Source organism: Aulostomus chinensis, chromosome 6 (assembly GCF_037954235.1).
Source record: "Aulostomus chinensis isolate RoL2024-O1b breed Wild chromosome 6, RoL_Achi_v1.0, whole genome shotgun sequence".
In the NCBI taxonomy this organism is placed as follows: Eukaryota; Metazoa; Chordata; class Actinopteri; order Syngnathiformes; family Aulostomidae; genus Aulostomus; species Aulostomus chinensis.
Genome location: NC_141325.1, coordinates 29456352 through 29471285, shown reverse-complemented (window position 1 = coordinate 29471285; position 14934 = coordinate 29456352). Strand labels below are relative to the sequence as shown.

General features: G+C 47.9%; 1 protein-coding gene across 4 annotated transcripts in view; it reads right to left on the bottom strand.

The window, feature by feature from the left end:
- The window catches only part of sema4c (sema domain, immunoglobulin domain (Ig), transmembrane domain (TM) and short cytoplasmic domain, (semaphorin) 4C), a 106859-nt gene that overhangs the window by 54451 nt on the left and 37474 nt on the right, over positions 1–14934 (bottom strand). For 3 of the 4 annotated variants that reach the window (XM_086207432.1, XM_086207431.1, XM_086207430.1), the window contains one exon: positions 10205–10293. The exons of the other annotated variant lie outside the window; for it this stretch is intronic. The gene's annotated coding sequence lies outside the window, so the exon portion shown is untranslated. The remainder of the gene's footprint in view (positions 1–10204; positions 10294–14934) is intronic. 4 annotated transcript variants of the gene reach the window in all.

Sequence of the window (14934 nt, the reverse complement as noted above, 5' to 3'; positions counted from 1 at the left end):
TGTATCTCCTCTGGGAGACTCTGCAGGCCTTCAAATCTCCATCTTCCCTCCTTTCATCCCTGCTGTGGCTCTTATGCACTCGCCCCCACCCTCTCTGCTGCCCCCCCCAGCTGCCTTGTCCGTGTCATGGTTGGCCGGTCAGGCGTGGTCGTCTTATGAGTCTTTGATCGTCTCTCTGATCCCCTGCATAGTTGCCAGGGGCTCCAGCTGATTACAGATGAAATGAATCTGATTTGGCCCCTGACTGCGAGCCAAACACCTGCGCAGACCTGAGGAGGATGAGGAGGAGGCACAAGCCAGATGAAACCGGAGACAGTCTCATCCAGCTTATCGGACGGCGAGACCATCTGTGCTCCTGAGGTGTGGCGGCGCGCAGACGCCACCGAAGGAAGGGGAGGTGGGGAGTGCAGGACAATTCAGCTACAGCAGCAGAAGCTGAACGTGCACGCATGTCGGCCGAGGTTCTTTAACTACTGGAGAAAATTTGAGGAATAACAAAACAACTATTAGAGCTACAAATAAAGATGAGAGATGAACACAAATGCTGGTCAAATGGTTCCATATTAACAAGCTGCTCTTAACACACACACGCGCACACACACACGCGCACACACACACGCACACACACACACACACACACACACACACACACACCAGCTGATCCTGAGGCTACATGAGCTCTACAGTTATGAGTTATGTCAAAGCTCATTTTTTCTGTTAACCTTCAACGCAGCAACGGCCGTCCCCAACGTGTCCTCACACACGGCCTCCCAGAGTGACACACCTGGCACACTTGGCCACACCTGGGACCTCCACTGGGAAAACACACCACTCTGAGCCTGAACCTCTTCCCTTCACTCCAGTGCTGCTTTTGACATGAGACAAAACCACGCGTCAAGAGCAGCTTTCAAGTTACTCTGTCTTCCCTTACGTCTTTCTCAGAGGGTTAATCGACTTTGACATGCTCAAGATGAGGAGCTAGCGGGATCAAGGTAGCGGTCAGGAGGCAACACGGGGACTGAACCTGCAGAGGCCACGTTGGTAGCCAACACCACAGGCCAGCCAAGTGGATAAGATGGACTGCTCTGAGTGCAGGTGAGAACATCTGCTTAATCAGCTCCTGACCTTGGTGTGAGGAGGAGAGGTCCAAAGCACTGTTCTCCAGCTGAGAGGGAGAAAAGCCTGTGAGGATCTGTGGCTGGAGGGTCAGGATCGCTTGCTGAGAGCTTCTCAACATCCACTGCCATTCTTTCCCTCAAGCTTTTTGTAAAGATGTGATGGAGTGACCAGGTGCCACGGTCGATGCAATGGCATTCCTCGCCCCCATATATCACGACGCGGTCCCTTGTTTTCATTCTCCCTAGTTTGGGGAAGTGAAACCAGGACAGAGGGACAGGCAGCTCTCTGAAAGCTAACTCCTATCCAGCGCTTGTGAAGGGAGAAGGGAAGGCTGTCATCACCGGGCTGTTCCACGTCAATCAAACTGGGTCAAGAGCAGGTTAACCTGTCACTGCCTTTGCTGTCTGCGCTACACCCAACACAGAAAACTGGGAGTCACTACGAGGTCAGTAGCAATGCAGATGATGGGCGGAATCAGATGGAAGCTTCCACAATAGACTGGAAAGGAAACTGCGACTGGGAAACTACTTAGAAGTACTTGAAGGCAGCGGGTCACTTCCAGGGAGGTTCCTCTTGTTTTGTTTGTCCCGTTGTGACAAACACAATATGAAGTGACACAGAGCATCTGAGCATAGTATAGAAGTGTAAGAGAGACACTTAACAAGTGTGTGTGTGTGTGTGAGACAGAAGGGGGGAGCAAGAGCTATTATGAGCTCTAGCAGTGACTGTATGAACGCGTGCGTGTGCATAAAGAGCAGGGAAATCCCCTCCAATGGGTTAAAAAGATCGATTGATGAGGCTTTAACAAACCGGCACCACCACTTTCAGCTGAGGAGGAGAGATTTTAGCGTTGGTTTATGGCCTCCTGATGGGCCCTCCTGATGGGCCCTCCTGATGGGCCCTCCTGATGGGCCCTCCTGATGGGCCCTCATGATGGGCCCTCATCCGTCCCCTGGAGGTCCGTCCATGCACCTCCTCTCTCTCCCAGGGCTGCGGTCGAGAATGCGCTCGGCGGTTAAACGAGCAGATGTGTTCAGGGCATCATGTTTCAGAGGGAAACTCTTACGTTATGAACCACGGTTTTGTAGTCAGATACTCAAAGCTCTGTATCAAAACATGAATTGTCACTCCACTAAAACCAGATTTTGAGTCTCTGATACCATTAAGTCAACACATAAAACCACCGAGCCGTGACAGGAGCCCTCAATATTGGGTTATTGATTTTATTCCACGTGTAAGAGCAGAATATAGTTTCAATCAGCTGGACATTACCAGTTGTTGTAATTATATGAGTTTTTTTTTTAAATGAGAAAATGTCAGTTGGTAATAAATTCACTCTTTCATTTGACATCTCAAGCGTCTCGTCCTCCACTTCTGTTTTGGTCATGCAGGATATTGGATTTAGCAGGTATCTGATATGCTGATACTTGACAGCTATAAAAAAACAAAACAAGTTTGCATATCCACTTCTTGCTCATAGTGAAAAAAAAAAGCAGTTTTCTTAGTTGCCAAAACATTTGAAAAGTCCATAGATAATATTTTCACTGTTTCTTCATTACTTCTGATGAGCAAAGAAAAAGAGACTGGAGCAGAAAATAAATCTAGAAATCTAAAGAAATGAACAATATCTGCCAATGCTGATGATGAGCGGATATTATTGTGTGTGCTCATTCTGCATGGTTACATCACAAAATGTCTGTGTTTCAAAAAGTGCAATTTCAGCAGAAACATTGCTTCATAAAAGCACGCAGCTCATCCATCCTCACCTCCGGGGCTCGATAATAAAGACGGGATGTGTCAGCTTCGCCACCACAGCTAATGACTCAACAGGAGGCCTTACTCAGTGACAGATGGGTTAGCCTAGCACTAGCCTAGTCGCTTCAACTGATGGAATAAAGCCGTATTCTTAATTCATCATTCACAGGTTGTGGAAGTGTGGCAGTGGCGGCGGCCTCCATGATTGTTTCTCCGAGATCAATTCCCTGAAATCGCCACTTTGAGACGGTTGGAGTTGCACGGTGAGAGAGCGACCCTGCACTGTGACTAAATCGTCTGGTGTGAATGCTCTTAAATTATTAAAAATCTGTTTGGTCTCCACTTTCTCCAGTGGGTAGCCGGCGTGAGCACAGCCTCCGCCCTTCACTCTGACCGTGGAAGCCAGGTTTCTTCATTTCACCACATTTAAAAAATGCGACGAGGGCAAAAAGACGACGAAAGCAGGCTGGGTAGCGTGTGAGCAGACTCTGGCTCTCTCGCTCTCTCTCAGTCTCTCCATCCAGGTCCGCTTCTCTTTTTTTCTCTGCCTGACCTTGTGCTTTCAGCCCAGCATGTGTTGCATCTGATGAGCACACACACGAGTGCAGTGAGAGGGAGGACGACCCGCTGCCCTGTGTGGAGGCCTGAGGGATGCTGGGATAGCGCTCACACCTGTCATCATCAATGCACATACAGAACCTGTGCATGAGTATATACGTGTGCGTTCTACACACACACACACACACACACACACACACACACACACACACACACACACACACCATCAGAACATGAAATCATCAAAGTTATACACTCACACAGGTCACACACTCTCCCATATGGTGGAACCTGCTCCTCACACACCAGCGCATTAATCAAATCACCCCCAGCCAGCAGGACTCAGACAAAGCTGACAGACTTCAGTGTTTGCTCATTAAGGAGCGTTGACTGGTGTGTGACGTGGCGCTGTAACCAGCCCTGAGTGATGGAGACGGTGGTACCGCCACCCAAGGCTCTCGACGTTCTCTCTCATGGCAGAACAACCACTGCCAGGCTCCTGAATGTGAAAACACGAGCATACACTCCCACTCCCTCTCTGGCTACCAGCCCCTGATGTACTCACACGGTTGTTTGGCTTGGGGAGACCTCCTACCACTCTCCTAGGGGGGGCGATTGTTCGATTTCCCTCCCACTCTCCCTGACCTCACCCATTTCTTTGAGTAGAAGTTCAGGTGATCCAGCTGAGCACAGTGAGGTGCTTGAGGGCAGAAAGGTCAGTTGGACTCCTATAGAACCCAAACACACATCAGGGACGAGCAGCGTGTGTGTGTGTGTGTGTGTGTGTGTGTGTGTGTGTGTGTGTGTGTGTGGACTTACACTGCAGCCCACAGAGAGATGAACAGTGACAATAGAGGAGGAATGAAAGGGAAAGGCAGCTGAGGGTTAGAGTGACTTTGCAGCCATTCAGAGACATGAAGCAGCCTTTTAGTAAATGATATATTATTAATACTATTATATATAATTCATCGAGCTTTACTGTTTCCTAATGGAGCCCTGCAGGACAGTCATGGCACCAAGGTTGTGTTCCACGTACTGTCCAAACAGACCCCACCAACAACCTAGTTTGACCATGTAAACACTGCACCCTCGCTGCGGCGGCGGCGGCGGCGGGACTGCGACCTACTCTCAGCACATTTAACGCCACCTCTCTGATGTCTCTTGTGTTAGCATTTTGATTTATTTGAAGCCAGACTGCTTCTCTCAATATGCGCTCGTGTTCATTGTGTCTCTCAGGCCGTTTCTCATATCAACGTTTGTTCCAGGGAATAAACGCAAAGCCACATCGCCACCCAACGCAAGCAAGCATGACTGTCCAGGTCAGCGACACCAACCTGAAGCGCTTCGGCTTCAAACTCCTCACTTTTGCACATTTTTGATGCTGTTACTTTCTGCTCTGTCACCAGTTGAGACACTTTGAATTACAGCCAGTTAACCAAATGCTGGTTCGTCGACACTTCTCCAACTAGCTTCCATAGAATTACCTGAGGTGACGTCTCAACGCCACATTCATTACATGTTCGTTACTTGTGGGTGGCGTGATATGTGTTAAAATTACATGCCAGCACCACAGAAAGTCAATAGGTATTGATCCAGTAAAGCAGCTCCTGATTGGTTCTTCTGTGACGCTGCCTGTACAAAGTGGTGTCGCTAGAAGAAGTCGGGGAATAAATGGCTGTTGAGTTGTTACTGCACAAACAGACTGAACAACAGCAATGAAACCAGAACAGGAGGATGCACCCCAGGAGTTTCCTGGGGAGGAAACAGTTGCGTCGTCCTTCGGACTGGATGCAGCATGTGACCGTATCAAATATATTCTAATGTTCAGGGGGAGACTCGCCTTCTTTTTTTGGCATCGTGAGACTGCATGAATACTGAGTTGTGGCGGGAGCCTGCGCCCCGGCACTGACGCATCAGTAACAGTAAGTTCCCACTCCCGACCTGCAGGTGGCAGTAATTCACCTGACAGCAGACGCGGAGTGAGCGACCAGCATCTTGAGCCATCTGAGAGGCCCCGTTCTTTAGTTTCTTTTGGATCGTGGCTGGGAACTGATGCAAGAACGTAGCAACAAGACGGCCACTCGAGGCACTCGCTGTACGCAAAGTACTTCTGTATCGATGGATTTCAAATCAGGTTCTGTTACTCCGAACGGCCCAGAGGGGGTGAGGGAGGAAGAGAGAGCTCCTACATGATGTTTTACCGTGCATCTGACACGCTCTTTTGGTGCCGTGAGGTGAGCAGGTTATGGATTTGGTAAGAAAGCACGCGGATAAAAAATGTCATGTCTTTTTGCGGCACTGTTTTATCCTCTTGTGGACTGTAAAATATTTATGGCTCTGCAACATCGGCCAAAGGTTCATGACATAAAGTGCAGAAACGAACCTCTGGATAAGTTCGAACCCGTGTTTTTCTGAAAAGAAAAAACAAATGACTTTTTTTTTCGTAAGGTTTGACAGCACTAATAACTACACACAGAGATGGCGCTTCCACAAGAATGTGATAAGAAGGAGTGAGGTTAGAGAGGAAGGTGAGCCAAAACTCACTTTCCTCTGATTCCATAAATACCGACAATTAAAGAGCCCTTGAGCAAGGCAGCTACCCCAGCTAGAGCTCTGTGGCTAACAGAAGTCTGGAGACAATGACAGAGTTGACTTTCTGCTACTGAGCTGTTCCCAGTGGACAAAATTAGCAGACTGTGGTCGAACTGGGCAGCTCCCAGGAATGAATGCGCATTATTGCAAAAATGCAAAGCAGGCCATTTGAGGGGAGAGCGTGTGCGCACTCAGCAGAAGCAAATCCCTTCCCTGGGTGAACAAACAAGAGCTACTGGATCAGTTCGTGAAATCAAGAGCTGAAAAAGCCCCTGGCAGATGTGCATCGAAGACAGGGGAGAGCAGACGTGAAAGGTGAGAGGGGAGAAAGTGAGTGGCGGGCCTGGATGTTCTAACCCTGGGTCTATTAGAGCCTGATTGGGCCCATTAGGAGCGAAAGGCGATACGTGAACCAGGAGCAGCTCTCCTCCAGGCCCGGCTCTACATTAACCAGCGCCGGCTCTCTACTTTGTTGAACACACAGGCTGATCGATAGTAATGTGGAGGAAGGAGAGGAGGGTCGGCGGTAGAGAGGCGCGGAGGAGAGAGGCGAGGTCCAGCTTTACGGGAAGATAAGCTGGGATCAATAGAGAGTGGAGGGCTGCTGCTACACAGGGAGAGAGGATGGAGGAATGCCAGACACGACCAGTTCTCACTCGCTCACCCGCCAGGGAGGCTGCCCTCTATCATGTCCATAGGTGTGTTGATCTCATTTCTGCTGAAACACACCGAGACCAAACGAATGTGGTCCAAGGTGACGGTCCTTCAGGAGGGGCTCACACTCGCAGTTTGAGTTTGTGAAGGTTTTTGTTAAAGGTGATTTTTGGAGGCTGTAATTCATGAGTTTTTTTTTTTAGCGATGGGCAATATGTCAATATCCATAGTGGGTAATTACCAGAGAAATCGTAGCTTTTTATAAAATGATCTCTATTTTGAAGTCACATCAGCGCCAAAAAGCAAATAGCAGCTAAAAATCTCTCTCAAAATGATTTCTGGAAATGTTTAAAGTGACCCATTACCGCGCAGGACCAACACGCTGACCATCGATTGGATTATCTGACATCTGACCTTCCACACATGAGCAGATATCCTGACACTGAGGATGAAAACGGCGATTCCCAGCACTCTGATGCGCATCTTCGTCCTCCAGCCCCATGTTGACTCCGGAAGTGTTCCATTCCACTGATTCACGTCCCCCTAACAGCTCCAACTCACTGATTCTGCTTTCTCTCCACAGCAGAGTTAAACAAACTGTGATGAAACACTTCCTGCAGCCACATTAAAAGCATCCTGCGCACTTCACATTAAAAGCCTACCAGGAAAGAGAGGGGTTGGACCTTTTAGGGTAGAGTTTCACTCACATTAGTCAAGTCTGCCAGAACAACGCTGCAGGAATAAGTTCAGGAAGAAGGGACAATTCTGATTGGTATCAGAGAGTTTGTGAGTTTGCAGGTTTCGAGGATCTCAAGCCAGCTCATTCCCCAACCCTTTTAGTACATAGTTGAGCTGAAGAGTTACAGAACTACTCATCCCATGAGCCACTGCAAATAGCAACCCAGGACCAGCAGTGTTCGAAATAACTGCATTTTGTAATCAACTGACCTTTCTTATTGTCACAAGCTCCACCACAAGAGTCCGCAAACATTGAATGTTCAACTGTTCAGTGTTTCTGGGCAGAGAGGGAAATCCCATGCCTGCAGCCAGTTCCTCTCAAACCACGGCAGGAGCTCCTGAAACTAAAAATGGCCGAAAGTGAGCGGTTCAGTATGCATTTCTATGGTAACAGTATGCTCCACTAATCAAATACATTGCTGATACACAGTAGGATTGTGGGTAATGTAGTACTTTTTTTCCCCCTCCCTGGTTTTCTTAAAACAAAGTTGAATTCCTACAAACTGGAGGCTCCTACAGTTTACAACCTGCTCACACCTCTGAGGGTTACGACAGTTTGGCAGCTGATCAACTCCTCTGTGGGGAAAATGACTGCGACCTCTGCAACCGAGGTGGGCGGTCGCTGGCGAGCTCAACAGCAGGATGCTAACAGGTGGACGCAGACGTGTATGCGGCGCCGATACATGGAAGGACGTCTAGCATGGCAGCGCTAGAAAAATAACAAAGTGGAAGCAACAGCGAAATAGAAAAGGGAAACTATTCCCGTCTGAAAAGAGCAAGCAGAAGCAAGACAAACAAATCTGAAAGTTCTTCTTGTACATTTGAGAAGACAGATCATGTCAGATAACGTGTGCGCAGCTGTGTATCCATGCGTGTATTCATGTGTGTATGCATGCTGACATCCATGTGTGTATCCATGTCTGTAATCTGTGCCAATGTGACACGTGTCACGCTGAATTGATGTACATAACCTCCACCATCTTGCATTTCCTTCACCTTCCTCTTCCTCCCTTTATCTCCCCTAGCTGTCAAACCCCCCTCCTCCCCCAACTCCCACCCCCCAAGCTCTCAGTGTGTGTGATGGCATCCTGTCAGAGTAAAGCTATTTATGGTGAGCAGCCAATATCCTCACACACACTGTCAGGGATATGCCGCTCCAGAATACATCCATCCACTTCCAGAATTATTCGAGAGAACAAGGAATACGTGTATTGTGACAGTGCGAGCAGGGGGAAACACACACACGTGCGCACAAACACACACACACAAATATGGATTGAAGAGTAGAGAAATGTTACCTGAGGCTGTTTTTTCATGCCATTGAGTCGGTGTGTGTGAATGTGTGTGTGAATGTGTGTGTGTGTGAATGTGTGTGTGTGTCTCTGTGCTTGTGTTTATGTGTTTAAGTGTGTGTGTGTGTGTGTGTGTGTGTGTGTGTGTGTGTGTGTGTGTTGGGGGGAAGTTGGATATACAAATCTTTTTATCTGAGGCATTTTATTAAAGCCTCCCGGAGCTCTATGATGAAGACAACCAATCAGAAATAGGCAAGTCCCTCAAACTGCATGCACCCACACGCACGCACACACACACACACACACACACACACACACACACACACACACACACACACACACACACACACACACACTATTATATATACTACTATCCAGATGTCTGCTATGACAGAGGGGAGTCTGATGCTATCTAAATGGATGTATTAACCTGCCCTGAAACTAAAAACGACCTAAAAGAGGACACATCATGACGTGATGAAGGTTCCAGTTCTCCTCATACGTCCATGTGTGGTCAGGAGATGCGAGATACGTGTGGACACGAGAAGCTCAACCGCCAGCGTGATACCTGCTGTTCACATGCCAACTGAGCCATGGAGAATACACACATCTGCTGGATGATTCGAAGTGATGCAACAGCTCTCTGCGTGTTTCGGGATGTCATGTGACTCAGACAAAGCATTTTCCAGTATTTTGGCAGAACGCAATGGATGGGTGGATGTTTTGAGGCAGCACAGGTGAGTTGGCCCCTTTTAGCAGGTGCAGATGCATTCAGGGCTGCAGATCACCTCACCTGACTCACCACAGACGGACCAATCAGGGTTGGATTCAGATGTGGGGTGTGTTGGCTGGAGTCTGGACTTTTAAGTGCAGAAAATAAATACACAGCAGAGTTGGTGTGGCAGAAACCTAGAGTCCTGCTTCAGAGGGAGTCCAGTCCACCTGTCTCATACTGGCCATGTCTCACACCGACGTGCTGCTGCTTCCTGAATCCACTCTGATGAAGCAAATTATCACAACACGCACGCGCGCACACACACATCCCCACACACACACACACACACACACACACACCATTTCCCTAACAAATGCTTTGAGATCTGAAATCCAATATCCTACCTCAATTCAAAATTTGCTTTGCTTTCTTGTTGTTCGCCTGCTTCCTATCTGCCGGCTCATGCATCTCTCCCCTCTGTCTCTTTGTCTCGCTCCAGAATGATTTCTGTACGCTGCCACCTGAAAATGTCTGTAATTTCCACGTCCTGTTTTGACAAGTCCTGCCCGCCTTCCCCTCCCACCCCACCACCGACCCCTCCTGCACAGTTTTCCTTTCTGTCCGTATATTTACTTTATTTCTTTTCACTCTCCCTCATTTTACATGCCACCCCCACCCTCTTCCCTTGTCCTCCACCTCCTCTCTGATTCACTCAGAGGAGGCAGTGGAGATGCTGCGAGCTTTTTCTTCTCCACCCTTTGTTCTGTTTTCACTTTCTTACTTGTTTTTCTTCTCCTCCCCAGTGCGTCGGGATGCTTCCTTCGTGAATGTTGAATAGAGCCACTCAATTCAGATGAAGGTCACATTGGGCTGAAGGAGGAGAAGAACAGAAAACAAGGCTAATGAGTGACAGGGTTGGAAGTCAGTGTGTGTGTGTGTGTGTGTGTGTGTGTGTGTGTGTGTGTGTGTGTGTACATGCATCAGAGATCAGCAAGGCTACTTAAATCATTTATTGTCACTCTCAGAGAGGACCAGGCACACAAACACACTTAAAATCACAAATGCACAAAATAAAACATGTATCTACACACGCACACACACACGCACACGCACGCACACACACACACACACACACACACACACACACACACACACACACACACACACACACACACACACACACAGTGTACTCCAGTGTTGGGTTACTCCAGACCAGTCTGGGTCTCGAGACCACATTTAAAGGGCTCCAACCTAGCGGACCTTTATGTCAAGACCGGTTGACACCACAGCTGTGGCGATTTCTCTTGTGCATTATTTGACAGGATGTAAAATGCATCCTAAAGCGTCCGAGAACTTGACTCGTCAGTTTGGACCACGACTGGAGTCGTTGCTGGTAACTGCTGCTCCCCTACACACACACTCCCACTGCCAGTGGAAGAGACTTGGAGGAAGATGTCAGCTGATTTAATGACACTTAGATACACAATCCATAAAGTTTTCATGTGAAAAAAAAATCCCAAGTAAAAAAGCACTCCGCAGGCTGTAAATACTGCAACAAGAGCCTCTGGTCCCATCCCCGTCTCACCCTGCCTGGTCTTGGTAATGACTTGGTCTCGTTTTAGGTGGTCTTGACTGAAACACTGGTGCACACACAAACATGGGAAGAGAGTAATCAGGAGTCTGATGACACGCTTGCACACATACCAACGCTGGTGATACAGTGACAACGCTCTGTCCCACTTGGGCACAAGCTAACAAGCTAGCAAGTCAGGAGGCTGCCAGTCAGCTCCAGAGATGCAACATAGGAGAGTTCAGTTATTAGAGGAACTAGTGGAGCAGAAAGACCCAGACATGGCGTGACGATAGGGCTCGCAAATATGGCACTTTACATTGTTTGATGACGGGAGGGAAACCCATCACTTGATATGATTTTATGTGGTTTATCTCATCGCAGTGCAAGTCATGGTCGCGCAGCCTTTAGCACCATTCCATGCACTTCAGGTTCTGGAAGAGTGGACCTGCCGATCTTGTCCCACAACACGCCAACATCCTACAACTTCCCTGAACCCTGCGGAGGGCCTAAGAATGAGGGCCACTAAAGTAAAGCGGTCAACAGAGACCCAGACTCAGACGTGTGATCAGGAATCATGAAGATGGAGGGTTGGCGACCCGGTTTACTCGGCTGATACGCCGGCTGCTCCACCAGCTACATCGCTGTCCTTTGTGTTTTATTGTATACAATCAAAGTAATCATATGGGAGTGAGAAAAAACAGAGCACAAAAATCAATTTTATGCTTTTTCTGATGAAACCATGTCTCATTCAAGTCTTGTGTTGATAAAAAAGAATCGATCAGCACACGAGGAAACGTGTAAACATGAAAATTGCAGGTTTTTTTCTTCCTTGCGATTTATTCAGTTTTTTTCCCCAAAATCACAGCATGTGATGTTCAAGAGCACCGGCAGGGGAAAGGGAAACATAATCAAATACCAGTAAATGCTTCATTTGCTAAGAACACAATAATGAATACAACAAGAAGACGCTTGCATTTGGTGACTGCATGTGAAATAGAATTAGCAGAAATGTAACATACCAGGATACAAGAGTTTAGTCTCTTACGCTTTGATGACATGTTCACTCATGTCCTCTCTCACTTCCTTCACTTCCTTGTCTCTCTCTGCTCCAGGGCGCCGCCTGTTTTTCTTCAGAGTGACTGATGAGGTCACAAGCTGGTTAACTTCCATTGAGGGCAAATTTTGTTGGAATTATTCGATTTTGCAGCAAAATTTATCATTACATTGTTCATCTGAGGCCTTACCCCCCCTAAACACACACACACACACACACACACACACACACACACACACACACACACACACACACACACACACACACACACACACACACACCTGGGAAAAAAACCTTGAGGCTGCAAACCCTGGCTGGATCATAGGGTTCACACGACAGATCACATAGTCCCTGACCGCCTGTGTGCGTGTGTGTGTGTGTTTGTGTGCGTGTGTTTGCATGTGTATTGTACGTAGAGGCCAGGATACACATCATGTCAACATCAGAGGCTCACTAATCACAATAGAAGCGGCGACCAAGCAGATACTGTCAGGAACGTATGAGCTGGCTCGTGTTACACAGAGGAGCAAGCGGAGGGAAGCCAGAGCCTCTCACACCATCAGAGTTCAGTCAATAAAGCCGACTCTGGAACCTCGTGGCCCTGCACTTCATCGACTAGAAAAGCTGTGATGTTCAGCACACTTTATTGATTCTAATGCAAGAAAAAACACTGAAATTATACACAGAAACTTGGCATAACTTTTAATTTAGTAAATCGTTGCTTGATTAAAAAAACAAAAAACATTGCATTATGGATCACTGATACTTCCGTTTTAACAGGAGGAAGTAAACTGTCCGACGGGAAAAACTTCTGAAGGTTACAAGCAAGCAAAAAAGCAAGTTGAGTAAAAAAACCATCTCCTTCCAAATCATGTTAGTGTAATTAAATGTGCTGGAAACTTGATCAGGAGCCTCACGGCATGGGCAGCTCCGTGGTATGACTCTGAGTGTGTGTGTGTGTGTGTGTGTGTGTGTGTGTGTGTGTGTGTGTGTGTGTGCCTTAAGTGCTTCTGGTAGAGTGTTTAACCCTTCAATGAGTCGCTCCACCTGGAACTGAAGCGGCTGCATGTCTGCAGAAGTTTTAACAGCAGCAGAATAACTTTAAAGGCTGTTAGGAAGGAAAAAAGCCCTCTAAAATGAAATATACCAGTGCTACTTAGGTCACTGGCTGAGTTATTGACTGCATGAATTCACACTCACTCACACACACACACACACACACACACACACACACACACACACACAAACACACACACACACACACACACACACACACACGTGACTATGTGACAGCACAGCAGCACACTGGCCATCTCTGGTGGATTTTTTTCTAAATAAGTAAGTCATCCAGACCTCAGCTTTCCACTGGCTTCATCCAGAAGAACACAGCAGCCAAAACCCTGCAAGGCTCCACACACACACACACACACACACACACACACACACACACACACACACACACACACACACTAGGGGAGAGGCCAGAGTGGGAGAAAAAGAGGGGTCTAGTTAAAAGGCAGGATTTTGAGAACACCTGCACACACGCACACACACACACACACACACACACACACACACACACACACACACACACACACACACACACACACACACACACACACACACACACACACACACACACAGGCAGCACAATGAGTGACTGTGTGGAAGCCAGCCAGCCACTTGTGAATCAGCGCTGACTAACAGTTTAGACCTGCACTTTCTCAGCTAATTGCCTCCATGCTTATTGGGAATACATGTGTGCTGGCACATGTGTGCTGGCACATGCGCGCGTTTCTGTCCATGCGCCTGCATGCTGCCACTCCATAAACCTTGACTATCAGGCCCTACTGTGACAGCCAGGACCTTTAATTGCCCTGCACCTAATGTGACACCGTCCAGGCTGCAGCTCCCTGATGAGCTGGATAAAAATGTGGCAATGATGTTCCCCGTCACTTCCTCCGATCGGCCGCGACACAGCACAACACTGGGCTCCGTTTGATCGATGCACAAGACAACACAATGGGATGCTAATCACATACAGAGGCCTGAGTTGTGAACATAAGTGTGTGGGTCCGCCTCAAAGTGCGTGCGAGTAGCTGCGCGTGCGCGTCAATAACGGCGGCTCTAATCAGCTGCGCGATTGGAAGAGGCATGTGGCAATAAAGCCCAACAAAATGCCTGCCAGTCTCCATTAGAGTCAAGCACTCTCTGAAAACCTGGTTGATCACACACACACACACACACACACACACACACACACACACACACACACACACTTGATGTTGGTGGACATCTGGCCAAGGTCAGAGCAAGATCGGAACGAGCCTCTTCAACATAACAACGACTGAGTCGCAGTAAACTGGACTTTACAGTCTTTGTCCTACGGAGTGATTTAGTCGTAAACTTTGACCCTCTAAGTGCAGCTCATTACATGCAGGTCGTGATTTACAGGCTAAAATTAGAGGCCATTCTCAGCAGCGAAGCACGACAGGGTCAATCCTCCCTGAGATTCCTCGTGAGGATCGTCAATCCCGAGTCAAGTGAAGGATCGATGACCCGCTGTAGCGTAATATGAGCGATGTACAGCTGGAGGCCGCGCATTTGTCTTCATCAGGATCTGCCTGAAAGAAGTCTGATGGCTCGGTTTGGAAAACCAGCCAAAGTTCTTTCAAAGTATTTTCATTCAAGGACTGTACTCAAGCACAGTGTGGAGGTATCTGTACTCTACTTGAGTATTTGCAGTTTGGAGGACTTTGTCTTCTGCTGTGCTGCATTTATCTGAACCAGATACTTTGAAGAGAACCACGTTCATGAAGTTGACGCTTGGAGGATTGAAAACTCCCCAGCACATCACGAAGAATGAATACTTTGACTTTAGAGC